The following is a 12,787-nucleotide window of genomic DNA, read 5'->3' on the forward strand; positions in this document are numbered from 1 at the left end:
TCTTCCGTCCCGAGAGAGTCAGGAACTACATCTCCCAGCCTGCCCCGGGGCCGCTTCCGCCCTCCCCGGCACAGGTGAGGGAGGGTTTCGGCAGCTGTTATGGCGCATGCTCAGTGCGAGGCCCAGCGGGGGCCAGGGCTGGAGCAGTTGGGGGGCGGGACTCAGGCACGGCCCGGGGGCGGGTGGGGGGGTTGTCGGGACCCGGGAGCCCAGGGTGCGCAGCGGCTGCCCCCGCCGGGGTCCCTGCTGGGGGGGGGGGCGTCATTAACCCCTCCGTGCCCGGCCGGGGGGGGGGGTTCGCCAGCCGGGACCAGCCCCCTGGGCAGCCCCGGGCTCTGCCCGCCCCCAGCCGGAGCCCCCCGGTGAGCGAGAGACCCCGGGGGGGGGGGAAGCGACTCTCTGCCCCCGGCCCCGCTGGGATGGGGGGGCAGAGACTGGGGCCCGGCGGGGGGGTCCCCTGGGGGGTGTCGGGCGGGGGGGGGAGAAGCCGGAGTAGCGGGGGGGGGTTGAATTCCCGGGGGGGGGGAAGTGGGGGGCGGGGGAGTTAATTGGATCATGTCCCTGTTTGTGCCACTCGCCTCTCAGCCCCGATACAAATTCCCTCCGGCTCGTCCCCTTTTCTCTCTCAAAAAGAAAAGGAGTACTTGTGGCACCTTAGAGACTAACCAATTTATTAGAGCATAAGCTTTCGTGAGCTACAGCTCATTTCCTCAGATGCATATCGTGGAAACTGCAGCAGGCTTTATATATACACAGAGAATATGAAACAATACCTATTCCCACCCCACTGTCCTGCTGGTAATAGCTTATCTAAAGTGATTTCCAGCACAAATCCAGGTTTTCTCACCCTCCACCCCCCCACACAAATTCACTCTCCTGCTGGTGATAGCCCATCCAAAGTGACAACTCTTTACACAATGTGCATGACAATCAAGCTGGGCTATTTCCTGCATAAATCCAGGTTCTCACATCCCCCCCACCCCCATACACACACAAACTCACTCTCCTGCTGGTAATAGCTCATCCAAACTGACCACTCTTCAAGTTAAAATCCAAGTTAAACCAGAACATCGGGGGGGGGGGGGGCGGTAGGAAAAAACAAGAGGAAACAGGCTACCTTGCATAATGACTTAGCCACTCCAAGTACAATACCCACCTGCAGAAGTAAAGAAACAGATTGATAGAGCCAGAAGAGTTCCCAGAAGTTACCTACTACAGGACAGGCCTAACAAAGAAAATAACAGAATGCCACTAGCCGTCACCTTCAGCCCCCAACTAAAACCCCTCCAACGCATTATTAAGGATCTACAACCTATCCTAAAGGATGACCCAACACTCTCACAAATCTTGGGAGACAGGCCAGTCCTTGCCTACAGACAGCCCCGCAACCTGAAGCAAATACTCACCAACAACCACATACCACACAACAGAACCACTAACCCAGGAACTTATCTTTGCAACAAAGCCCGTTGCCAACTGTGCCCACATATCTATTCAGGGGACACCATCACAGGGCCTAATAACATCAGCCACACTATCAGAGGCTCGTTCACCTGCACATCCACCAATGTGATATATGCCATCATGTGCCAGCAATGCCCCTCTGCCATGTACATTGGTCAAACTGGACAGTCTCTACGTAAAAGAATAAATGGACACAAATCAGATGTCAAGAATTATAACATTCATAAACCAGTCGGAGAACACTTCAATCTCTCTGGTCACGCGATCACAGACATGAAGGTCGCTATCTTAAAACAAAAAAACTTCAAATCCAGACTCCAGCGAGAAACTGCTGAATTGGAATTCATTTGCAAATTGGATACTATTAATTTAGGCTTAAATAGAGACTTGGAGTGGCTAAGTCATTATGCAAGGTAGCCTGTTTCCTCTTGTTTTTTCCTACCCCCCCCCCCCCCGATGTTCTGGTTTAACTTGGATTTTAACTTGAAGAGTGGTCAGTTTGGATGAGCTATTACCAGCAGGAGAGTGAGTTTGTGTGTGTATGGGGGTGGGGGGGATGTGAGAACCTGGATTTATGCAGGAAATAGCCCAGCTTGATTGTCATGCACATTGTGTGGAGAGTTGTCACTTTGGATGGGCTATCACCAGCAGGAGAGTGAATTTGTGTGGGGGGGTGGAGGGTGAGAAAACCTGGATTTGTGCTGGAAATCACTTTAGATAAGCTATTACCAGCAGGACAGTGGGGTGGGAATAGGTATTGTTTCATATTCTCTGTGTATATATAAAGCCTGCTGCAGTTTCCACGATATGCATCTGAGGAAGTGAGCTGTAGCTCACGAAAGCTTATGCTCTAATAAATTGGTTAGTCTCTAAGGTGCCACAAGTCCTCCTTTTCTTTTTGCGAATACAGACTAACACGGCTGTTACTCTGAAACTTTTCTCTCTCAGCATCTCACACGTGGCTGTAAAATCCAGGGAGACCCCCCCCCCTTTCCCCTCAAATGGTTAGCTCTCTAGTCCCCTGATTTTCCCCTGTTCTCTCCATAATTCTCAAATGTCCATTTAAAATCTCCTCGATGTGCAGGGATTTGTCCTTGTGGGGGGAACCCAACTGTGATTCCCAGCCTGTCAGAGCTCTGTGGGGTATCCGGGGTCCCTGGCCAGGGACTCTGGGGGCTGGGTCCCAGGGAATATCTGTTGGGACCCTGGCTGGGGGTCTGGGTACCGGGGGGTGTCTGGGGGCTGCTACTAACCATGCTCCTTCTCCCTGATCAGCTGGTGCCAGGATCCTGACTCCAAGCACTGCTTGGCCTGCCCTGGCCACCCCCAGTGTCCGTAATAACTTTCTATCCACTGATCAAACACCATGAGGTGAAATCACACATTTTGCTTTTCTCCCCTCTTGAAAACTGCAGGAACTTCCGGTTCCCTTGGGAAAATTCATGCCCCCCAGGCCTTGTCCTAGATCCGGGGAGGTGAAGGAGGTGGGAAGTGGGTTAGCATTGCCACACAATGATCTCTTCCACAGCGTTCTGGACTCATCCTTTCTGAAATCTGGTTTCATTGAGACCATTGTTAATCCAGAGGCACTGCAAGGACAGACAAGGAGTGACTCCAGATGGACAGTGGGGCAAATTAAATTAGCAATTCCTCCCTCTGAGGAGGTGCTCTCATTCGCTGCTCTCCCCAGAGAGCTAAAGGAGGGAAGGCTGCTCAAACGCTCTGTCCCTCTCTGCTCAGGATATTGGGGTTCAGCTTCCTGGGTCAGACACTGCAGCCTCCATTGTGATCTGGGAGACCAGTCTTAGCAGCTGCTGCTCCCCCCCCCCAGTGGGGGTTCTGTGCTGGGAAGTGGTGACATTAATTAAAGCTTCTTCTCTGCCTGGCCCAGGTGATGACTTTCTCCAGCTGGTACTAGCCCCCATAGGGCAACCCTGGGCCCTGTTAATACTAAATTCTGACAGGTTTCAGAGTAACAGCCCTGTTAGTCTGTATTCGCAAAAAGAAAAGGAGTACTTGTGGCACCTTAGAGACTAACCAATTTATTTGAGCATGAGCTTTCGTGAGCTACAGCTCACTTCATGGGATGCATACCATGGAAACTGCAGCAGACTTTATATACACACAGAGAATATGAAACAATACCTCCTCCCACCCCACTGTCCTGCTGGTAATAGCTTATCTAAAGTGATCATCAGGTTGGGCCATTTCCAGCACAAATCCGGGTTTTCTCACCCTCCACCCCCCCCACACAAATTCTCTCTCCTGCTGGTGATAGCCCATCCAAAGTGACAACTCTCTACACAATGTGCATGATAATCAAGTTGGGCCATTTCCTGCACAAATCCAGGTTTTCTCACCCCCCCACCCCCATACACACACAAACTCACTCTCCTGCTGGTAATAGCTCATCCAAACTGACCACTCTCCAAGTTTAAATCCAAGTTAAACCAGAACATCTGCGGGGGGGGGGGGGGGGGGGTAGGAAAAAACAAGGGGAAATAGGCTACCTTGCATAATGACTTAGCCACTCCCAGTCTCTATTTAAGCCTAAATTAATAGTATCCAATTTGCAAATGAATTCCAATTCAGCAGTTTCTCGCTGGAGTCTGGATTTGAAGTTTTTTTGTTTTAAGATAGCGACGTGACATGAAGGGAGAGTGGTCACTTTGGATGAGCTATTACCAGCAGGATAGTGAGTTTGTGTGTGTGGTTTTTGGGAGGGGGGTGAGGGGGTGAGAGAACCTGGATTTGTGCAGGAAATGGCCCAACTTGATTATCATGCACATTGTGTAGAGAGTTGTCACTTTGGATGGGCTATCACCAGCAGGAGAGTGAATTTGTGTGGGGGGGTGGAGGGTGAGAAAACCTGGATTTGTGCTGGAAATGGCCCACCTTGATTATCATGCACATTGTAGGGAGAAAGAAAAGGAGTACTTGTGGCACCTTAGAGACTAACCAATTTATTTGAGCATGAGCTTTCGTGAGCTACAGCTCACTTCATGGGATGCATACCATGGAAACTGCAGCAGACTTTATATACACACAGAGAATATGAACCAATACCTCCTCCCACGCCACTGTCCTGCTGGTAATAGCTTATCTAAAGTGATCATCAGGTGGGCCATTTCCAGCACAAATCCAGGTTTTCTCACCCTCCACCCCCCCACACACAAATTCACTCTCCTGCTGGTGATAGCCCATCCAAAGTGACAACTCTTTACACAATGTGCATGACAATCAAGTTGGGCTATTTCCTGCACAAATCCAGGTTTTCTCACATCCCCCCCACCCCCATACACACACAAACTCACTCTCCTGCTGGTAATAGCTCATCCAAACTGACCACTCTTCAAGTTAAAATCCAAGTTAAACCAGAACATCTGCGGCGGGGAGGAAAAAACAATTGTAGGGAGAGTGGTCACTTTGGATGAGCTATTACCAGCAGGATAGTGAGTTTGTGTGTGTGGTTTTTGGGAGGGGGGGTGAGAGAACCTGGATTTGTGCAGGAAATGGCCCAACTTGTTTATCATGCACATTGTGTAGAGAGTTGTCACTTTGGATGGGCTATCACCAGCAGGAGAGTGAATTTGTGTGGGGGGGGTGGAGGGTGAGAAAACCTGGATTTATGCTGGAAATGGCCCAACTTGATGATCACTTTAGATAAGCTATTACCAGCAGGACAGTGGGGTGGGAGGAGGTATTGTTTCATATTCTCTGTGTGTATATAAAGTCTGCTGCAGTTTCCATGGTATGCATCCCATGAAGTGAGCTGTAGCTCACGAAAGCTCATGCTCAAATAAATTGGTTAGTCTCTAAGGTGCCACAAGTACTCCTTTTCGTTTTACTAAATTCTGAGTCAGAGACTCCAGGTAACTAAAAGAAACCAAGGGAAAATGCTGGTCCAGTCTGGTATTAAAATCACTCTACACAAACAGACCCCCTGCCCGCCCATTTCTCCTCCCATTAGCAATTGCAGGAGCAAATCCCACCATGGGGAGCAAACAACCCAGGAATGGGACTTTCCTACCAGACAGGCAGGGAGAGAGGACAGGGAAAAGGAGATATAGAGACTAAAAGGGGCTGTGGGAGAGAAGAGTTTAGACAGAGGTTTTCAGATCTCTGATCTGCCCAGACAGATGTATTACTTCACCCTGGGTAGAATCACTTTCCTGTGGACAAGATGAGGATCAGACAGAGGGAAATGCAGTTCCTGACTCCATGTCCCTCCTGCTGGGGTGTGGCTGCCATTGTATCAGTGTCAGATGGAATCAGGGAAAGTGATTCCTTTGGTTCTGCTTTTTTTTTTTCTAGCATTGTGTTCAGAGACTTTGTCATGGGGAGGGAGAAGAGAGTTTAAAAATGTTTCTGTGGGCTTAGCCTGGTAGGAGTGGCCAGGTCTACAAGGTAATAAAGAAAAGGAGTACTTGTGGCACCTTAGAGACTAACCAATTTATTTGAGCATGAGCTTTCATGAGCTACAGCTCACATCATCAGATGCATACTGTGGAAAATACAGAAGACATTTTTATACACACAAACCATGAAAAAATGGGTGATTATCACTACAAAAGGTTTTCTCTCCCCCCACCCCACTCTCCTGCTGGTAATAGCGTATGTAAAGTGATCACTCTCCTTACAATGTGTATGATAATCAAGGTGGGCCATTTCCAGCAAAAATCCAGGTTTTCTCCCCCCCACTCTCCTGTTGGTAATAGCTTATCACTCTCTTTATCATACACATTGTAAGGAGAAAGAAAAGGAGTACTTGTGGCACCTTAGAGACTAACCAATTTATTTGAACATAAGCTTTCATGAGCTACAGCTTACTTCATCGGATGCATACTGTGGAAAGTGTAGAAGATCTTTTTATACACACAAAGCATGAAAAAATACCTCCCCCCCACCCCCACTCTCCTGCTGGTAATAGCTTATCTAAAGTGATCACTCTCCTTACAATGTGTATGATAATCAAGTTGGGCCATTTCGAGCACAAATCCAGGTTTTCTCCCCCCCCCCCACACACATACAAACCCACTCTCCTGCTGGTAATAGCGAGAGACTGTTGAATTGGAATTCATTTGCAAATTGGATACAATTAACTTAGCCACTCCCAGTCTCTATTCAAGCCTAAGTCATTATGCAAGGTAACCTATTTTCCCTTGTTTTTTCCTACCTCCTCCCCCCCCCCCCCCCCACGTTCTTGTTAAACCCTGGATTTGTGCTGAAAATGGCCCACCTTGATTATCATACACATTGTAAGGAGAGTGGTCACTTTAGATAAGCTATTACCAGCAGGAGAGTGGGTTTGTGTATGTGCGGGGTGGGGGGGAGAAAACCTGAATTTGTGCTGGAAATGGCCCAACTTGATTATCATACACATTGTAAGGAGAGTGATCACTTTAGATAAGCTATTACCAGTAGGAGAATGGGGTGGGGGGAGGTATTTTTTCATGCTTTGTGTGTATAAAAAGATCTTCTACACTTTCCACGGTATGCATCCGATGAAGTAAGCTGTAGCTCACGAAAGCTTATGCTCAAATAAATTGGTTAGTCTCTAAGGTGCCACAAGTACTCCTTTTCTTTCTCCTTACAATGTGTATGATAAGGAGAGTGATAAGCTATTACCAGCAGGAGAGTGGGTTTGTGGGGGGGAGGGGGGGTGAAAACCTGCATTTGTGCTGGAAATAGCCCACCTTGATTATCATACACATTGTAAGGAGAGTGATCACTTTAGATAAGCTATTACCAGCAGGAGAGTGGGTTTGTGGGGAGGGAGAACCTGGATTTGTGCTGGAAATGGCCCAACTTGATTATCATACACATTGTAAGGAGAGTGATCACTTTACATAAGCTATTACCAGCAGGAGGGTGGGGTGGGGAGAGAGAAAACCTTTTGTAGTGATGATCACTCATTTTTTCATGGTTTGTGTGTATAAAAACGTCTTCTGTATTTTCCACAGTATGCATCTGATGACGTGAGCTGTAGCTCATGAAAGCTCATGCTCTAATAAATTGGTTAGTCTCTAAGGTGCCACACGTACTCCTTTTCTTTTTGCAAATACAGACTCACACGGCTGTTACTCTGAAAGGTAATAAAGAGATCAAGCATTTTCCTAGCATGGCAGAATCTAGGATGTCTGTCTGCAGGGAAAGAGCCTGGGGGAATCATGATATGAAATTAACTGAAGCCTGTTCTGAAACCTCCACAACTGCCCTTTTCGCCCTCCAGTCTGCAGAATGACATCCATGTTTCGCTCCAGCTCATCCCATCCTCCCATGGGACGGGAGAGAAATGGCTGCAGAGGAGCCAGTTCAGGTAGGGATTATCGGGGGGGTTCCTGCAGGAGGGAGAGGGACAGCAAATATACTGGAAATGGGAAGCTTTGCACCGTCTGGTTTGGAGGTTGGAACGGGGCAGGAAATGCACAGGGTGGAGAAAGGGAGGAGCACTGGGGGTGGCAAAGCTGCTGGGAGTTGTTTAATATGTGGCCTAGATTCTAGGAACAGACCCATGAGGTTCGGAGGTGGAAATGCTCTAATTTATTGAACAGAAAATAACTCACCTACATGGAGCTGGGAAAACTGACCAGACTTATAGTGCTGGCGTCTGACCCGACTAACCAGCAGCTGCTGTGAGATATGCAGGGGGCACCCACCAGTCAGGTTTGGGGAGATTCTTCTCCCTTTATATCCAGTTCCTCACAATGAGCAGGGTGTTCGGCTTCCTACCAAGGAGCTCTCCTTGGACCCTGCTAGGGGCTCCATCTCCTGTAGCAGTCAGTGGCTAGTAGGTGTGTGATGGATCTGCTGGGAGAGAGGAGGAGCTCTCGCTTCATCCCCTCACCCTAGTGTTTCCTGGCTGCTCTGAGCAGGGTAGGGGTGGGACTCTTTTGACTGTGAGCCTCCCAAAGCTTCCATTTGATTGGCTCCTCTCCCCCACAAATAGTGGGGCTGTGAGTGGGGCAGCTGGTACTGATTGTGGGACTCTTGCTCTTTCAGGGGCCAGTGACCTTCGAGGAGGTGGCTGTGTATATCACCAGGGAAGAGTGGGCTCTGCTGGACCCCACTCAGAGAGCTCTCTACAGAGACGTCATACAGGAGAACTATGAGAATGTGACCTCGGTGGGTAAGGAGTCCTGTCTCCTCGGTTCTTGGAAGGGGAACTGAAGAGATGAGGTTCACGCCACCCCCACAATGCCACCTCTACTCTGTCCTTTTTCAGCATCACCCTAATATGCCAGTGACACACACACTGCCAGAGACCCTCCCCTGCTTCAGAACACTTTGGGAACAGAGCACAGGAGCAGTATCACACGGTGTCTAAGATCTCCTGTTTGCTCAAGTAAAACTGGGGGTTAGGTCCGGCATAACTAACAGAAGCTTCCTAGCCCGACCCTCTCTTCAAACCCTGAGCCTGCTCCACCCAAACCAGAATGTGCTTGCAGTGTAACAAGCAGGCTACTGGGGTCAGAGCTGCTGGTCCAGGGTTACTTATCACACAGACACTCAGTGCGTCCTTGGGAATATCAAAACAAGGGAGTTCCAGCAGGAGAACATTGAATCTCACCCAGGATTACAGATGAAACACAGAATCATAGACTATCAGGGTTGGAAGGGACCTCAGGAGGTCATCTAGTCCAACCCCGTGCTCAAAGCAGGACCAATCCCCAACTAAATCATCCCAGCCAGGGCTTTCTAAAGCCTGACCTTAAAAACTTCTAAGGAAGGAGATTCCACCACCTCGCTAGGTAACTCATTCCAGTGCTTCACCACCCTCCTAGTGAAAAAGTTTTTCCTAATATCCAACCTAAACCTCCCCCACTGCAACTTGAGACCATTCAGCTATCAAATCCCCCCGTATCCTTCTTTTCTGCAGACTAAACAATCCCAGTTCCCTCAGCCTCTCCTCATAAGTCATCTGTTCCAGTCCCCTAATCATTTTTGTTGCCCTCCGCTGGACTCTTTCCAATTTTTCCACATTGTTCTTTTAGTGTGGGGCCCAAGACTGGACACAGTACTCCAGATGAGGCCTCACCAATGTCGAATAGAGGGGAAGGATCACGTCCCTCGATCTGCTGGCAATGCCCCTACATATACAGCCCAAAACGCCATTGGCCTTCTTGGCAACAATGGCACACTGTTGACTCATATCCAGGTTCTCGACCACTGTAACCCCTCGGTCCTTTTCTGCAGAACTGCTGCCTAGCCATTCGGTCCCTAGTCTGTAGCGGTGCCTGGGATTCTTCTATCCTAAGTGCAGGACTCTGCACTTGTCCTTGTTGAACCTCATCAGATTTCTTTTGGACCAATCCTCTAATTTGTCTAGGTTCCTCTGTATCCTATCCCTACCTTCCAGCGTATCTACCTCTCCTCCCAGTTTAGTGTCATCTGCAAACTTGCTGAGGGTGCAATCCACGCCATCCTCCAGATCATTAATGAATATATTGAACAAAACCGGCCCCAGGACCGACCCTTGGGGCACTCCACTTGATACCGGCTGCCAACTAGACATGGAGCCATCGATTACTACCCATTGAGCCCGACAATCTAGCCAGGTTTCTATCCACGTTATAGTCCGTTCATCCAGCCCATACTTCTTTAACTTGCTGGCAAAAATACTGTGGGAGACCGTATCAAAAGCTTTGCTAAAGTCAAGGAATAACAAGTCCACCGCTTTCCCTTCATCCACAGAACCAGTTATCTTGTCATAGAAGGCAATTAGGTTAGTCGGGCATGACTTGCCCTGGGTGAATCCATGCTGACTGTTCCTGATCACTTTCCTCTCCACTAAGTGCTTCAGAATTGATTCCTTGAGAACCTGCTCCATGATTTTTTCAGGGACTGAGGTGAGGCTGACTGGCCTGTAGTTCCCCGGATCCTCCTCCTTCCCTTTTTTAAAGGTGGGCACTACAGTTGCCTTTTTCCAGTTGTCGGGGACCTCCCCTGATCACCATGAGTTTCCAAAGATAATGGCCAACGGCTCTGCAATCACATCCACCAACTCCTTAAGCACCCTCGGACGCAGCGCATCAAGCCCTATGGACTTGTGCTCGTCCAGCTTTTCTGAATAGTCCTGAACCACCTCTTTGTCCAGAGAGGGCTTTTCACCTCCTCCCCATGCTGGGCTGCCCAGTGCAGTAGTCTGGGAGCTGACCTTGTTTGTGAAGACAGAAGAGCATTGAGTACATTAGCTTTTTCCACATCCTCTGTCACTAGATTTCAGAGGAACAGCCGTGTTAGTCTGTATTCGCAAAAAGAAAAGGAGGACTTGTGGCACCTTAGAGACTAACCAATTTATTTGAGCATGAGCTTTCGTGAGCTACAGCTCACTTCATCAGATGTTTACCGTGGAAACTGCAGCAGACTTTATATACACACAGAAATCATGAAACAATACCTCCTCCCACCCCACTGTCCTGCTGGTAATAGCTTATCTAAAGTGATCAACAGGTGGGCCATTTCCAGCATTTCCAGGATTTGTGCTGGAAATGGCCCACCTGTTGATCACTTTAGATAAGCTATTACCAGCAGGACAGTGGGGTGGGAGGAGGTATTGTTTCATGATTTCTGTGTGTATATAAAGTCTGCTGCAGTTTCCACGGTAAACATCTGATGAAGTGAGCTGTAGCTCACGAAAGCTCATGCTCAAATAAATTGGTTAGTCTCTAAGGTGCCACAAGTCCTCCTTTTCTTTTTGTCACTAGATTGCCTCCCCACTATAACCCCAATAAGGATTCTTTAAAATACAGCCAGCTCTCCTGGACTCCTTTCCCCCTCACGTTATTCTCCAAGGGGATTCTGCCCATCAGTTCCCTGAGGGAGTCAAAGTCTGCTTTTCTGAAGTCCCAGGTCAGTATTCTGTTGCTCTCCTTTCTTCCTTGTGTCAGGATCCTGAACTCAACCATCTCATGGTCACTGCCTCCCAGGTGGCCATCCACTTCTGCTTCCCCTACTAATTCTTCCCTGTTTGTGAGCAGGGTTCTCCACACCCAGGGATTTTCCTACTCCCTTCCATTACACTCGGCTCACTAGATTCCCTAGTACATAAGAACGGCCAGACTGGGTCAGACCAAAGGCCCATCTAGCCCAGTATTCTGTCTTCCAACAGTGACTCCAAGATCATAGAATCATAGAATATCAGGGTTAGAAGGGACCTCAGGAGGTCATCTAGTCCCACCCCCTACTCAAAGCAGGACCAATCCCCAACTAAATCATCCCAGCCAGGGCTTTCTAAAGCCTGACCTTAAAAACTTCTAAGGAAGGAGATTCCACCACCTCCCTAGCTAACGCATTCCCATCTTTCACCACCCTCCTAGTGAAAGTTTTTCCTAATATCCAACCTAAACCTCCCCCACTGCAACTTGAGACCAGTACTCCTTGTTCTGTCATCTGCTACCACTGAGAACAGTCTAGATCCATACTCTTTGGAACCCCCTTTCAGGTAGTTGAAAGCAGCTATCAAATCCCCCCTCATTCTTCTCTTCTGCAGACTAAACAATCCCAGTTCCCTCAGCCTCTCCTCATAAGTCATGTGTCCCTTAATCATTTTTGTTGCCCTCCGCTGGACTTTTTCCAATTTTTCCACATCCTTCTTGTAGTGTGGGGCCCAAAACTGGAGACAGTACTCCAGATGAGGCCTCACCAATGTTGAATAGAGGGGAACGATCACGTACCTCGATCTGCTCGCTATGCCCCTACATATACATCCCAAAATGCCATTGGTCTTCTTGGCAACAAGGGCACACTGTTGACTCATATCCAGCTTCTCGTCCACTGTAACCCCTAGGTCCCTTTCTGCAGAACTGCTGCCAAGCCATTTGGTCTCTGGTCTGTAGCGGTGCCTGGGATTCTTCCATCCTAAGTGCAGGACTCTGCATTTGTCCTTGTTGAACCTCATCTGGAGCCAAAAGTGGGCATTACTCTGCTGCCTGTCAGGGTAAGAAGGGTGACAGGGAAGATTTCAGAAGGGCTCTAGTTCCTTTCACATCGTGATTTGCCCTGGCCCTTTCCCTGCACAAGATGTTTCTGACTCGCATGCTGGGAAAACATTCCATCACTTTATCACAGCCCAGACCCAACCCCTCCCCCCAGCACTAAATCCACGTTTTTTAGTTTTAAAACCCTGAGGGCAACTCCCCTAACTGTGGGGACCAGGCAGAGGCAGGGACAGGACAAAGTCTGCCCAGTGCTGGTTCAGTAAATGGAATGAAGTTTGCTGGTGGTATTAAGCTGGAAGGCATTGTCAATAGAGACAAATAGTGGACCATTAAATGGGGCTCACTTCCACTTTATGTATTACATTCCTCAGCCTCATGCTTCA

General features: G+C 48.8%; 1 long non-coding RNA gene across 1 annotated transcript; it reads left to right on the plus strand.

Annotated features, from left to right (window-relative positions):
• Positions 1-208: 208 nt before the first annotated feature.
• Positions 209-10,870, plus strand: LOC140904275 (uncharacterized). The gene is made up of 4 exons (XR_012156482.2): positions 209-362; positions 2,740-2,835; positions 7,697-7,783; positions 8,467-10,870. It is a non-coding gene; the product is annotated as an uncharacterized LOC140904275 (long non-coding RNA).
• Positions 10,871-12,787: the final 1,917 nt, after the last annotated feature.

This window comes from Lepidochelys kempii, chromosome 28, assembly GCF_965140285.1.
Source record: "Lepidochelys kempii isolate rLepKem1 chromosome 28, rLepKem1.hap1, whole genome shotgun sequence".
NCBI classification, from domain to species: domain Eukaryota; kingdom Metazoa; phylum Chordata; order Testudines; family Cheloniidae; genus Lepidochelys; species Lepidochelys kempii.